Source organism: Arachis ipaensis, chromosome B3, assembly GCF_059453495.1.
Source record: "Arachis ipaensis isolate K30076 ecotype BB chromosome B3, ASM5945349v1, whole genome shotgun sequence".
NCBI classification, from domain to species: Eukaryota; Viridiplantae; Streptophyta; class Magnoliopsida; order Fabales; family Fabaceae; genus Arachis; species Arachis ipaensis.
Window position 1 is genome coordinate 106665427 of NC_142438.1, and position 15649 is coordinate 106681075.

Here is a 15649-nt window from a genome sequence, read left to right on the forward strand (position 1 = left end):
TTGCCCAGTAGGCCTTATGTTCCAGTTCCACGGGCAGGTGACATGCCTTACCATACACGAGTTGGTATGGAGAGGTCCCTATAGGGGTCTTGAATGCTGTTCTGTAAGCCCACAGAGCATCATCCAAGCTCCGTGCCCAATCCTTTCTACGGGTATTTACTGTTTGTTCTAGGATTCTCTTTAATTCTCTGTTAGAGACTTCAGCTTGCCCATTAGTTTGCGGATGATATGGAGTAGCTACCTTGTGGCGAATTCCATACCGAACCATGGCAGAGTAAAGCTGTTTATTGCAGAAGTGAGTGCCCCCATCACTGATTAGCACTCTAGGGACACCAAACTTGCTAAAGATATGTTTCTAGAGGAACTTCAGCACTGTCTTAGTATCATTGGTGGGTGTGGCAATGGCTTCAACCCATTTTGATACATAGTCAATTGCCACCAGAATATAAGTGTTTGAGTATGATGGTGGGAAAGGTCCCATGAAGTCAATTCCCCATACGTCAAACAACTCAATTTCCAAGATTCTTTGTTGAGGCATGGCGTAACCATGAGGCAGATTACCAGCTCTTTGGCAACTGTCATAGTTACGTACAAACTCTCGGGAATCTTTATAGAGTGTGGGCCAATAGAAGCCACATTGGAGGACCTTGGTGGCTGTTCGCTCACCTCCGAAATGGCCTCCATATTGAGATCCATGGCAATGCCACAGGATCCTCTGTGCTTCTTCTCTAGGCACACACCTACGGATTATTCCGTCTACACATCTTTTAAAGAGATAAGGTTCATCCCACAAGTAGTACTTTGCATTAGTAATTAATTTCTTTTTTTGTATCCTGTTGTACTCCTTGGGTATGAACCTTGCAGCTTTATAGTTTGCAATATCGGCAAACCATGGTGTTTCCTGAATGGCAAATAAATGCTCATTCGGAAAAGTCTCAGAGATCTCAAGAGAGGGGAGGGGCGTCCCTTCTACTGGCTCTATCCGGCACAGATAATCAGCCACTTGGTTCTCTGTCCCTTTTCTGTCTCTTATTTTTATATCAAACTCTTACAGAAGCAACACCCATCTGATGAGCCTGGGTTTTGAATCCTGCTTTGTGAGTAGATATTTAAGAGCAGCATGATCAGTATACACAATCACTTTTGATCCTACTAAGTATGATCTGAACTTGTCAATGGCGTAAACCACTGCAAGTAATTCTTTTTCTGTGGTTGTGTAATTTTTCTGGGCATCATTTAGAACGCGACTGGCGTAATAAATGACATGCAGAAGCTTATCATGCCTCTGTCCCAACACTGCGCCAATGGCGTGATCACTGGCATCACACATTAGCTCAAATGGTAACGTCCAGTCTGGTGCAGAAATGACTGGTGCTGTGACCAGCTTAGCTTTCAGCGTTTCAAACGCCTGCAGGCACTCTGTGTTAAACACAAATGGCGTGTCAGCAGCTAGCAGATTGCTTAGAGGTTTTGCGATTTTTGAAAAATCCTTTATAAACCTCCTATAGAATCCTACATGCCCCAGAAAGCTTCTGATTGCCTTAACATTGGCAGGTGGTGGTAATTTTTCAATTACCTCTATTTTTTCTTGATCTACCTCTATTCCCTTGTTTGAGATTTTATGCCCAAGGACAATCCCCTCAGTCACCATGAAGTGACATTTTTCCCAGTTTAAAACTAGGTTGGTCTCTTGGCATCTTTTCAGAACAAGTTTCAGGTGATCAAGACAGGAGCTGAATGAGTCTCCATATACTGAGAAGTCATCCATGAAGACTTCCAGAAATTTTTCCACCATATCAGAGAAAATAGAGAGCATGCATCTCTGGAAGGTTGCAGGCGCATTACATAGCCCAAATGGCATCCTTCTATAAGCAAACACTCCAGATGGACATGTGAATGCTGTTTTCTCTTGATCCTGGGGATCTACTGCAATCTGGTTATAGCCTGAGTAGCCATCCAAAAAGCAGTAATAATCATGACCTGCTAGTCTTTCTAGCATCTGGTCTATGAATGGTAAAGGAAAATGATCCTTTCTGGTGGCTGTATTGAGCCTTCTGTAGTCAATACACATGCGCCACCCTGTAACTGTTCTTGTAGGAACCAGTTCATTTTTTTCATTATGAATCACTGTCATGCCTCCCTTTTTTGGGACGACTTGGACAGGGCTCACCCAGGGGCTATCAGAAATAGGATAAATAATCCTAGCCTCTAGTAATTTGGTGACCTCTTTCTGCACCACTTCTTTCATGGCTGGATTTAGCCGCCTCTGTGGTTGAACCACTGGTTTGGCATTATCCTCCAATAAGATTTTGTGCATGCATCTAGCTGGGCTTATGCCCTTAAGGTCACCTATGGACCACCCAAGAGCTGTCTTGTGTGTCCTTAGCACTTGAATAAGTGCCTCCTCTTCTTGTGAATTTAAAGCAGAGCTTATGATCACTGGAAAAGTGTCACCTTCTCCCAGAAACGCATATTTCAAGGATGGTGGTAATGGCTTGAGCTCGGGTTTAGGAGGTTTTTCCTCTTCCAGAAGAAATTTCAGAGGTTCTTTCATGTCCTCTAAATCCTCTAAATCAGGCTGAACATCTTTAAAGATGTTTTCCAACTCTGATTCAAGACTCTCAGCCATGTTGATCTCTTCTACCAAAGAGTCAATAAGATCAACTTTCATGCAGTCTTTTGATGTGTCTGGATGCTGCATGGCTTTGACAGCGTTCAACTTGAATTCATCATCATTGACTCTCAGGGTTATTTCCCCTTGTTGGACGTCAATGAGGGATCGTCCAGTTGCTAGGAAGGGTCTTCCTAGAATGAGAGTAGCACTCTTGTGCTCCTCCATTTCCAGCACAACAAAGTCAGTGGGAAAGGCGAATGGCCCAACTCTGACAATCATGTCTTCAATTACGCCTGATGGGTATTTAGTGGAACCTTCAGCAAGCTGGAGACATATCCGGGTTGGTTTAACTTCTTCAGTTAAGCCAAGCTTTCTGATAGTGGATGCAGGTATTAGGTTGATGCTTGCCCCAAGATCGCATAAAGCTGTCTTGGTGCAATTACCTTCTAATATGCATGGTATCAGAAAACTCCCAAGGTCTTTAAGCTTTTCAGGAAAGCTCTTCAGAATGACTGCATTGCATTCTTCAGTGAGTAGAACTCTTTCTGTTTCTCTCCAATCCTTTTTATGACTCAAGATCTCTTTCATGAACTTGGCATAAGAAGGTATTTGCTCAAGTGCTTCTGCAAATGGAATCTTTATTTCAAGAGTCCTGAGGTAATCTGCGAAGCGAGCAAACTGCTTATCCTGCTCCTCTTTTCGGAGTTTTTGAGGATAAGGTATTTTGGCTTTATATTCTTCAACCGTAGTTGCTGCAGGTTTATTGCCTACAGAAGTGGTTGAAGAAGCCTTTTTAGAGGGGTTGTTATCAGCATTTGTGTGTGTCTGATCCCTCACTGGCAATTGAGTGCCAGAGTTAGAAGCTGGAGTGAAACTGGACGCCAGCCCCTTGTTTGCTCCTGGCGTTTGAACGCCAGAATTGTGCCCATTTTGGGCGTTCAATGCTAGATCCTTGCCCATTTTGGGCGTTGAACGCCAATCCTGCCTTGTTTCTGGCGTTGAACGCCAGTCCTGAGCATGGTCTGGGCGTTCAGCGCCAGCCTTCCACCAATTTTCTGGTGTTTTAGTTCCAGAATTACTTTTCCCTGGGCTCTTACTGTCCTCAGGTGAATTTTGGGTGGTTTGCTCATTTCTTGGCTTTTTGCTGCCTTGAGGTGGGGTATTTAATGTTTTCCCACTTCTTAGTTGAACTGCTTGGCATTCTTCTGCTATTTGCCTTGACAGCTACTGCTTTGTTTGCTTAAACTGTTCGTCCATATGTATATTAGCCATCCTTGTCTCTTGTAGTCTATCTTTGAATTCGGCTAACTGCTTTGTTAGAAAGTCCAATTGCTGATTGAATTCAGCAGCTTGTTTTACAGGACTGAGTTCAGCAGTTGCTGTCTTAACCTCTTCTTTCATGGAAGGGTCACTGCTTAGGTACAGATGCTGATTCTTGGAAACTGTATCAATGAGCTCTTGAGCCTCTTCAATTGTCTTTCTCATGTGGATAGATCCACCAGCTAAGTAATCAAGAGACATCTGAGCTCCTTCTGTAAGCCCATAATAGAAGATGTCTAACTGAACCCACTCTGAAAACATTTCAGATGGGCATTTTCGTAGCATCTCTCTGTATCTCTCCCAGGCATCATAAAGAGATTCATTATCTCCTTGTTTAAAGCCTTGGATGTCCAGCCTTAGCTGTGTCATCCATTTTGGGGGAAAGTATTGATTCAGGAATTTTTCTGTCAGCTGTTTCCATGTCCTTATGCTGGCCTTAGGTTGGTTATTCAACCACCTCTTAGCTTGATCTTTTACAGCAAATGGAAACAGTAATAGTCTGTAGACATCCTGATCTATTTCAGTTAGAATCACACTACACTCTTTCAAGGGCAAATTGCTAGATCCAACCAATCAGGGGAACCACTTAATAGTAGTTAGTTTCTAGTTCATAGTTGTTTTGCTAATAACAATACATGAGCTTTTCTACATGTATTCAACCTGCTGTATTAGGCAAGGAACTAAGTTTGGTGTTCACACACCAAGTTGAGTTCAGAAATTCACAAGCATACATGCATACTAACTATTTCTCAAGTGCTTTGGGAACAAGCAACTTCCAACAACTTTGCAGGAATCTCCTGGAGAATTGGTGCACCATCATCCAAGAAGGCGAAGAAAAATGCAAAAATTATGGATGAGGACAAACAAGAGGGAGAGCACAAGCACCCCCATGAGTAAAAGGTGGTGGAGTTCCCTCATTGTCCCATTTTTTTCAAGTATTAAATAAGGAAAATCATGTATGAAATAGAACATGCTTCCATGGTAGTTTGGGATTTTCAATGTTGTCTTTTAGTATTTTTCTTGCTTTTTTCATATGTGTGCTGGTTCAAGTTACCTATCTTCATCTGCATCTTACTTATTGTATGTTTGTCCTTTTAAGCTAAATAAAAAGAGATGTTATGAAAGACCAGAGTAGAGTTCAATTTGTGGAGTAAGTCCTTAAATTTGTGGTGTAGTGGTGCACGAATTGTGAATCACACTTTTCACAACTCGTACCACTTACCAGCAAGTGCACTGGGTCGTCCAAGTAATACCTTACGTGAGTAAGGGTCGAATCCCACGGAGATTGTTGGTTTGAAGCAATCTATGGTTATCTTGTAAATCTTAGTCAGGAAGTCAGTTATGTTTATCAGTTGAATCGCGAATAACCAAGAGAGCATAAATTAAAGGTTACTTGTTATGCGGTAATGGAGAATATGTTGGAGTTTTGGAGATGCTTTGTCTTCTGAATCTCTGCTTTCCTCTGTCTTCTGATCCACGCATGCACGTCCTCCCATGGCAAGCTGCATGTAGGGGATCACCGTCGTCAATGGCTACATCCCATCCTCTCAGTGAAGAATATGCTCACATGCTCTGTCACAGCACGGCTAATCATCTGTCGATTCTTGATCATACTGGAATAGAATTCTTCATCCTGTTGCGTCTGTCACTAACGCCCAGCACTTGCGAGTTTGAAGCTCGTCACAGTCATTCGATCATTGAATCCTACTCGGAATACCACAGACAAGGTTTAGACTTTCCGGATTCTCATGAATGCTGCCATCAGTTCTAGCTTATACCACGAAGATTCTAATTAAGAGATCTAAGAGATACTCATTCAATCGGATATAGAACGGAGGTGGTTGTCAGGCACACGTTCATGGGTTGAGGAAGGTGATGAGTGTCACGGATCATCACCTTCATCACAGTTAATCGCGAATGAACATCTTAGGTAGGAACAAGCGTGTTTGAATGGAAAACAGAAATACTTGCATTAATTCATCGAGACACAGCAGAGCTCCTCACCCCCAACAATGGAGTTTAGAGACTCATGCCGTCAAAGAGTACAAAGTTCAGATCTAAAAAATGTTATGAGATACAAAATAAGTCTCTAAAAGTTGTTTAAATACTAAACTAGTAGCCTAGGTTTACAAAAAGTGAGTAGACTATGACGGATGGTGCAGAGATCCACTTCTGGGGCCCACTTGGTGTGTGCTGGGGCTGAGACTTAAGCAATTCACGTGCATAAGGCCATTTTGGGCGTTCAACGCCAGGTTTGGATCCATTTCTGGCGTTGAACTCCAACTTTTAATCCTTTTCTGGCGCTGAACGCCAGAATTGGGCAGAGAACTGGCATTGAACGCCAATTTATGTCGTCTATCCTTGAGAAAAGTATGGACTATTATATATTTCTGGAAAGCCCTGGATGTCTACTTTCCAATGCAATTGGAAGCACGCCATTTCAAGTTCTGTAGCTCTAGAAAATTCACTTTGAGTGCAGCGAGGTCAGAATCCAACAACATCAGCAGTCCTTTTTCAGCCTGAATCAGATTTTTGCTCAGCTCCTTCAATTTCAGCTAGAAAAATACCTGAAATTACAGAAAAACACACAACTCATAGTAAAGTCCAGAAATATGAATTTTTCCTAAAAACTAATGAAAATAAACTAAAAACTAACTAAAACATACTAAAAATTATATGAAATTAACCCCAAAAAGCGTATAAAATATCCGCTCATCACAACACCAAACTTAAATTGTTGCTTGTCCTTGGTGCACGAATTGTGAATCACACTTTTCACAACTCGTACCACTGACCAGCAAGTGCACTGGATTGTCCAAGTAATACCTCACGTGAGTAAGGGTCGAATCCCACGGAGATTGTTGGTTTGAAGCAATCTATGGTTATGTTGTAAATCTTAGTCAGGAAGTCAATTATGTTTATCAGTTGAATTGCAAATAAACAAGAGAGCATAAATTAAAGGTTACTTGTTATGCAGTAATGGAGAATGTGTTGGAGTTTTGGAGATGCTTTGTCTTCTGAATCTCTGCTTTCCTCTGTCTTCTGATTCACGCACGCACGTCCCCCTATGGCAAGCTGTGTGTAGGTGGATCACCGTTGTCAATGGCTACCATCCATCCTTCCAGTGAAAAGATTCCCAATGCGCTGTCACCGCACGGCTAATCATTTGCAGTTTCTCAATCATGCCGAAATAGGATCTACTATCCTTTTGCGTCTGTCACTACGCCCAGCACTCGTGAGTTTGAGGTTCGTCACAGTCACTCAATCATTGAATCCTACTCGGAATACCACAGACAAGGTTTAGACTTTCTGGATTCTAATGAATGCCGCCATCAGTTCTAGCTTATACCACGAAGATTCTGATTAAGAGATCTAAGAGATACTCATTCAATCAGATATAGAACGGAGGTGGTTGTCAGGCACATGTTCATGGTTTGAGGAAGGTGGTGAGTGTCACGAATCATCACCTTCATCACAGTTAAGCGCGAATGAACATCTTAGATAGGAACAAGCGTGTTTGAATAGAAAACAGAAATACTTGCATTAATTCATCGAGACACAGCAGAGCTCCTCACCCCCAACAATGGAGTTTAGAGACTCATGCCGTCAAAGAGTACAAAGTTCAGATCTAAAATGTCATCAGATTCAAAAATAGGTCTCTAAGAGTTGTTTAAATACTAAACTAGTAGCCTAGGTTTACAAAAATTGAGTAAACTATAACAGATGGTGTAGAGATCCACTTCTGGGGCCCACTTGGTGTGTACTGGGGCTGAGACTTAAGCAATTCACGTGCATAAGGCCATTTTGGGCATTCAACGCCAGGTTTGGATCCATTTCTGGCGTTGAACTCCAACTTTTAATCCTTTTCTGGCACTGGACGCCAGAATTGGGCAGAGAACTGGCGTTGAACGCCAGTTTACGTCGTCTATCCTTGAGCAAAGTATGAACTATTATATATTTCTGGAAAGCCCTCGATGTCTACTTTCCAACGCAATTGGAAGCACGCCATTTCGAATTCTGTAGCTCCAGAGAATCCACTTTGAGTGCAGGGAGGTCAGAATCCAACAGCATCAGCAGTCCTTTTTCAGCCTGAATCAGATTTTTGCTCAGCTCCCTCAATTTCAGCCAGAAAAATACCTGAAATTACAGAAAAACACACAACTCATAGTAAAGTCCAGAAATATGAATTTTTCCTAAAAACTAATGAAAATAAACTAAAAACTAACTAAAACATACTAAAAATTATATGAAATTAACCCCAAAAAGCGTATAAAATATCCGCTCATCATGTAGTAATCACTTAGCTAAGTTGGTTCATCAACAAGGTGGGAAGGCAAGTATCTGTCCTGAATCATATGCTTGAAACACACCCCATGAGACTAGCTAAATAATAAGATCCCAGTAAGAAAAAGGAAAAGAACACTAAGAGTTGAAAAAGAAAGAAAGGTAATAAAGAATAAGGCTAGGCACCAAGGGCTTGAACCTTGAGGGATGTGTCTGTGGTGCTCTTGTACCAAGGATCTGCTTGGATGAATAAGTTCTTAGGAGTGCTTCATCACTTGGTAACTTGGGTTAACTAACCCGGGATTATCAACTGAAAATCCACTATCAAGAGCAACCTTGCTACAGAACATTTAGTAACCCAAAGAGGTGCTAGACACCAAGACCTCAAGGAAAGAAAATAACAAACCATGTGCCTGTGGTGTGTATGTATGGGGGAGAGAGACTTGAGGGAGTATGTCCTTAGGGGTATTTCAACACCTAGCACCTTGAACCAACTGGTTCGGGAGTGTTGGCTGAAAACTTATCTTAAAGAGTCGCCCTCTCACAGAACACTTAGCCTAAGGATGCAATAAACCTTGGAAAGACAAAGGGATCAATAAATAACAGTCTCAAAGGGTGCCATCAAGTGAGTATTCCAAGGCGTGATAAAGGTCTGAAAGCCAGTAAAGGAATGAACCTAAGTTGCTATGCATGAAACTCCCATAAAACCAAGGACATGACTTCCACAAGAATGATTCATTCATCTTGCATTTCATTCATCATTCTCTTGTTCCAGTACTTGCTTAGGGACAAGCAAGCTTTAAGTTTGGTGTTGTGATGCAAGGGCATTTTGGCCAGTTTCACTGACCTTTTCTTTATGGTTTTAGGGTAGTTTCATGCACTTTCTTAGAAAATAAGCAAGTTTTGGGTAAATAATCACTTACATCTTGATTCAAGCAAACATTGTGAATTTTACATGATATTATGAGAATTATGCATGAATTAAATGACAAAATTGAATGATGCATGTCTCATAACTTGGATTAGAGCTTTGATGCACTTTATTGCTTGATTTCAGGACAAAGGAAGCAAGGAAGAACCATGTTAGTAGCCACGTTAGTCTAGCTAACATGACCACTAACGTAGAATGGAGGCTAGCTTGCAACGTTAATGAGAAAAGTGATTGCCATTAACGCCTTCGTGAGCCATCATAGCCCACGTTAGTTGCCACGTTAACTATGTTAACGTGGAAGCTAACGTGGAAGAGAAGTATAACTCCAACATTAGTGGTAAAAGTAAGTGCCACTAACGTTCCAAAGTGGCAGCTGGCCACGTTAAGAGTCACGTTAACTCAGTTAACGTGAACTCTAACGTGGATGAGGAAGATAATGCCAACGTTAGTGACACTCACCTTTGTCACTAATGTTGGATTAAGCCACTATGAGCCATGTTAGTTGCCACGTTAATTACATTAACGTGGAAGCTAACGTGGAGAAGAGGAATGATGAGCCAACGTTAGTGACACTCACCTTTGTCACTAACGTTAGAGATGGCTATCAATACCACGTTAGAAGTCACGTTATCCTAGTTAACGTGAACTCTAACGTGGGAAGAAGGGGCGTTTTGAAGCGTTAGTGACAAAGGTAAGTGTCACTAACGCTCTCGAAGATTTGGCAAGGCTACGTTAAAGGCCATGTTAACTATACTAACATGAACTCTAACGTAGGGAGAAAGGGGTACTCTCAACGTTATTGGAAAAGGTAAACCCCAGTAATGTTTGCGAAGGGCCAAGAAGCAACATTAATGGTCACGTTAGTGCCACTAACGTTGAAGTTAACGTGGACCATTTTTAGGTTAGGAACGTTAGTGAAAAAGGTGATTGTCACTAACGTTCTCGACCCCACAGTTTCACTTAACGTTAACACCACTAACGCCCCAAGCTAAAGTCCATACCTACTGCACACTTTCTCTACAAGTAAAGCTGAACCCACTGAAAAAGAAAACTACTTCAACTCAAGATCCAAAGGCCCATATCCAAAACTTGAAGAAGCAACTAGAAGATCAGAAGAATAGTATAAATAGGGAGAACTTTGAACTAGAAGAGAGCTTTTGGCATTATTAGAATTACTCTCTGTATTTTTTACTTTCTCTGCAACTTCTAGTTTAACTTTTCAGAATGCATTCTCCATCTTTGTTTTCCATTCCCAGAGCTATGAACAACTAAACCCCTTTCATTGGGTTAGGGAGCTCTATTGTAATTTGATGGATCAATAATAGTTTTCATTATTTTTCTTCTTTCTTTTCTCTTGATTTTACTAGAAAGCTTTCAATCTTCATCCAATTGAGTAGTTATCTTGGAAAAGAAGCTATTCATACTTGGATCTCTTCGGAACCTTGGAAGAGGAATGAAGAGATCATACTAGAAATGCTTTCTCATGTTGGACCGAATTGGGGTTTGGATGGATATAGTGACATATAATCCTACCAACACTTTGATTTGGAAATACATGTGGTATAATCAGTGACCATACCTCATCTCTTCTCATGAGCAATTGGACCAAGGAATTGGCTATTGATCAAGATTTGAGAGATTGAATTACCAAGGAATTGGAATTCGATCACTTAAGATTGCCAAGGAGATCAATGAATGCATTGATTGAGGAAGAGATGAAAATGAACTTGATCCGGAGGATGCAACATCTCCTAAGCCCAATGAACTCCCCATTTCTGATCTTACCCATTCTCTTTAATTTCTGCCAATTACTTTTATGATCATCTTCCCCATTCCCATTTAAGATTCTGCAATTTATTTTCCGTCATCTATTTTCAGCTCTTTATTTCCAGCATTTACATTTTCTGGTATTTACTTTCCCGCCATTTAATTTCCTGCAACTCTTAAACCAAATTCTGCTTAGCTCAACTAGAACATTCCTCCAATTAAAGTTGCTTGACCAATCAATCCCTGTGGGATTCGACCTCACTCTATTGTGAGTTTTTACTTGACGACAATTCGGTATACTTGCCGAGGGAGATTTGTTAAGAGACAAGTTTCCGTGCATCAAGTTTATGGCGCCGTTACCGGGGATTGATTTTGTATCAACAATGATTAAATTGGTGGATAACTAGATTAAGCATTTTCCTTTTGTTTGATTTAGTTTCATCTGAGTAATTTACTTTCAGTTTTAGTTATTTCTTTTCCTTTACCTTTCACCCATTAGTGATGTTACCTACATTTTGTTTTAATATTTGGTTCACTGACCCACTAACTATTTGATATATTGCATCTCTCATACTAACAGCATTTCTGCAGAAAATATTGTCTGCATCTATCTTTCTTGCTTGTGCCTTATTGGGTGTATGACAGGTAGAAGAAGCAGGGCTTCAACTTTCTTTGATTCTGAACCTGAGAGGACCTTCCTTAGATTAAGGAAGAAAGCAAGAGGGAAGAGAATAGTTGGTGCTGAGGAAGAGGAGGAGTACTTTGAACCAGACATGGATCAGAATATGGAGAACCATCATGAAGAAGAGACTCACAACCATGGCAGAAAAGGTCCAGCGCATCAGGCTGGACAAGAGAGAAGAGTTCTGGGTTCTTCCATCAACCCAAATCCAGGAAACTGTGGAAGTAGCATCCAAAGGCCAACCATACATGCCAACAACTTTGAACTAAAGTCACAGCTCATCACCCTTGTTCAGAACAATTGTTCATTCGGAGGAAGTGTCCAAGAAGACCCCAATCAACATCTAACCACCTTCCTGAGGATATGCAATACTGTGAAGTCTAATGATGTTCACCCTGACACCTATAGACTACTTCTGTTTCCCTTCTCACTCAAGGACAAAGTATCTAAATGGCTGGAATACTTTCCAAAGGAGAGTTTAGCAACCTGGGAAGACGTGGTGAATAAATTCTTGGCAAGATTCTATCCTCCTCAACGAATCAATAGGTTGAGAGCTGAGGTACAAACCTTCAGGCAGCAAGATGGTGAGACTCTATATGAAGCATGGGAGAGGTTTAAGGACCTGACAAGAAGATGCCCACCAGATATGTTCAATGAATGGGTGCAGTTGCACATTTTCTATGAAGGCCTTTCGTATGAATCAAAGAAGGCAGTAGACCACTCATTCGGGGGATCTCTGAACAAGAAGAAGACCATTGAAGAAGCCATAGATGTCATTGAGATTGTAGCAGAGAATGACTACTTCTATGCTTCTGAAAGAGGCAACACTAGAGGAGTGATGGAACTGAACAATGTGGATGCACTGCTAGCTCAAAACAAGCTAATTACCAAACAGTTGGCTGACCTTACCAAAAAGATGGAGAGGAATCAAGTGGCAGCAATCACCACCTCAGCAGCAGCTCAAGAAGGAGTGAATGAAGAAGTAGAGGGTGATCAGGAACAAGCCAACTACATTGGAAATTCACCTAGGCAGCACCATGACCCATACTCCAAAACATATAATCCCGGTTGGAGGAACCACTCAAACTTTGGGTGGGGAAACCAACAGGATCAAGGTCAAGATCAGAGACGCCACAACCCCAACAACAATGCAGCTCACCAACACTCCACACAGAGGTCATATCAACACCCACCTAACAACACCTCTCAACATCCATACCAAAGTCAAAATGGCCCTTCTCATCCTTCCAATCTCGACTCACCATCATCTGAAGATAGACTCTCAAGGATTGAAACTCTACTTGAAGGCATATACAAGGAGATCCAAAATAGTAAGGTGTTCTGAGAGGAAGTGCGATCCAACATGCAAAATCAAGTTGCTGCCATCAAGAAACTTGAGACACAAATTGGCTACCTATTTCAGCAAGCTCCTGGCCATGACCTTTGCAGCAACATTGAGTCAAGGCAAAGGGAGGAGTGTCAAGCTATCACCATCAGAAGTGGGAAAGAATTGAAGGAGACTTCCAAGCAACCACAAGAGAAAGATTCAATTGGAAGAAAGGAGGAACAAGATGAAGTTCAAGTCCCCACCTCCAACTCACATCAAAAGGAAGAAGAGCTGAAGCCATATGTTCTGAAAGTCCCATATCCTCAACAATTGAGGAAGAAGGGGGATGACAGCCAGTTCTCCAGATTTTTAGAAATCTTCAAGAAACTGCAGATTAACATACCCTTTGCTGAAGCAATAGAGCAAATGCCACTCTATGCCAAGTTCTTGAAGGAGTTGATGACCAAGAAGAGAAGCTGGAAGAACAACGATACTGTGATACTAACCGAGGAATGCAGTGCCATCATTCAGCATAAATTGCCCTAGAAATTGAAGGATCCTGGGAGCTTCCAGATTCCTTGTATTATAGGAGAAATAATAGTGGAGAAGGCTCTATATGATTTAGGAGCCAGCATCAATCTGATGTCTGTAGCTATGATGAGAAAAATGAAGATTGAGGAGGCCAAACCAAAAAAAATGGCCTTACAACAGGCAGACCAATCATTCAAGTTTTCTCACGACATAGTGGAAGACTTGCTAGTGAAGGTAGGAGACTTTATCTTTCCAGCAGACTTCGTAGTGTTAGACATGAAGGAAGGAGCTAAGGCTTCTATCATCTTGGGTAGACCATTCTTAGCTACTGCCGAAGCTGTCATTGATGTCCAAAAGGGCGAACTTACCCTTAGACTACACAATGAAACAATGATGATCAATGTGTTCAAGGCCATGAACTACCCACATGAACCATTGGGAGAATGTATGAGGTTGGACTCACTGGAAGATGTAGTACAATAGACTTTTGAAGAAGAAGAACTTGAGGGGTTAACAGAAGAGGAGGAATCAGCATCAAGCGAAGAAGCTGCAACAGCTGAGGTTCAAGCTCAGTGCACAATAGAGGAGAAGAATGGAAATAAAGAAGCACCCAAACTTGAACTAAAGGCACTGCCACCCACTCTCAAGTATGCATATCTAGGAGAAAATAAAAGTTATCCAGTAATCATAAATTCATCCCTCAGCCAAGAACAAGAGGAAGAGCTACTCCAAGTATTGCAAAGGCACAAAGATGCCATAGGATGGACCCTTGCTGACTTGAAGGGAATTAGTTCGGCCATATGTATGCATAAGATACTATTGGAAGATGATGCCAAACCATCCATTCAACCCCAAAGAAGGCTGAACCCAGTCATGAAGGAAGTGGTACAGAAGGAAGTCATGAAGTTGTGGCAAGGAGGAGTGATCTATCCGATCTCAGACAGCCCATGGGTCAGCCCTGTACAAGTTGTCCCAAAAAAGGGAGGAATCACTATAGTCCCCGATGAGAAGAACGAACTAATCCCTACAAGGACCATTATAGGATGGCGGATGTGCATAGACTACAGAAAACTCAATGAAGCTACACGAAAAGATCATTTCCCCCTTCCTTTCATGGATCAGATGCTGGAAAGACTTGCAGGACATGCATATTACTATTTTCTCGATGGTTATTCAGGATATAACCAAATAGTGGTTGATCCAAGAGACCAAGAGAAAACCTTCTTTACTTGCCCATATGGAGTGTTTGCCTACAGGCGCATGCCATTTGGGCTATGCAATGCACCTGCAACCTTCCAGTGCTGCATGCTCTCCATTTTCTCAGATATGATAGAAAAATTCATCAAAGTCTTTATGGATGACTTCTCAGTATTCAGAGATTCCTTTCCTAATTGTCTAGATCACCTAGCCCTGGTGTTAAAGAGATGTCAAGAGACCAATCTGGTCTTGAATTGGGAGAAATGTCACTTCATGGTAATAGGAGGAATAGTCATTGGCCATAAGGTGTCTAACCAGGGCATTGAGGTAGACAGAGCTAAGGTAGAACTCATTGAAAGATTACCTCCACCAAGTGATATCAAGGCAATTAGGAGTTTTTTAGGGCATGCTGGCTTTTACAGACGGTTTATTAAAGATTTTTCAAAGATAGCCAAGCCCTTAAGCAATCTCCTTGTATTTGATACACCATTTGTCTTTGATGAAAAGTGCATGCTAGCTTTCGAAAACTTGAAAAAGAGGCTGTCCTCTGCCCCTATCATTTCCCCAACTGATTGGAACTTACCATTTGACCTGATGTGCGATGCATCTGACTTTGCAGTTGGGGAAGTGTTATGACAGAGGAAAGAGAACTTAGTCCATGTAATATACTATGCCAGCAAAGTCCTCAATGATACTCAAAGAAACTATACCACTACTGAAAAGGAGTTGCTGGCAATAGTTTTTGCATTTGACAAGTTTAGATCATACCTCATTGGTGCCAAAGTAATCGTTTTCACAGATCACACAGCACTTAAATATTTGTTTACCAAGCAAGAATCAAAACCAATACTAATAAGATGGATCTTGTTGCTGCAAAAATTCAACATTGAAATTAGAGACAAAAAGGGAGTGGAGAACAAGGTAGCGGATCACCTGTCCAGAATCCCTCATGATAAGGGTGGAACACATAGTATAAGTGTGAATGAATGTTTCCCA

General features: G+C 41.5%; 1 non-coding gene across 1 annotated transcript; it reads right to left on the minus strand.

Annotated features, from left to right (window-relative positions):
* Positions 1 to 12142: 12142 nt before the first annotated feature.
* Positions 12143 to 12249, minus strand: LOC148571942 (small nucleolar RNA R71). The gene has a single exon (XR_015907899.1). It is a non-coding gene; the product is annotated as a small nucleolar RNA R71 (small nucleolar RNA).
* Between the last annotated feature and the right edge of the window lie 3400 nt (positions 12250 to 15649).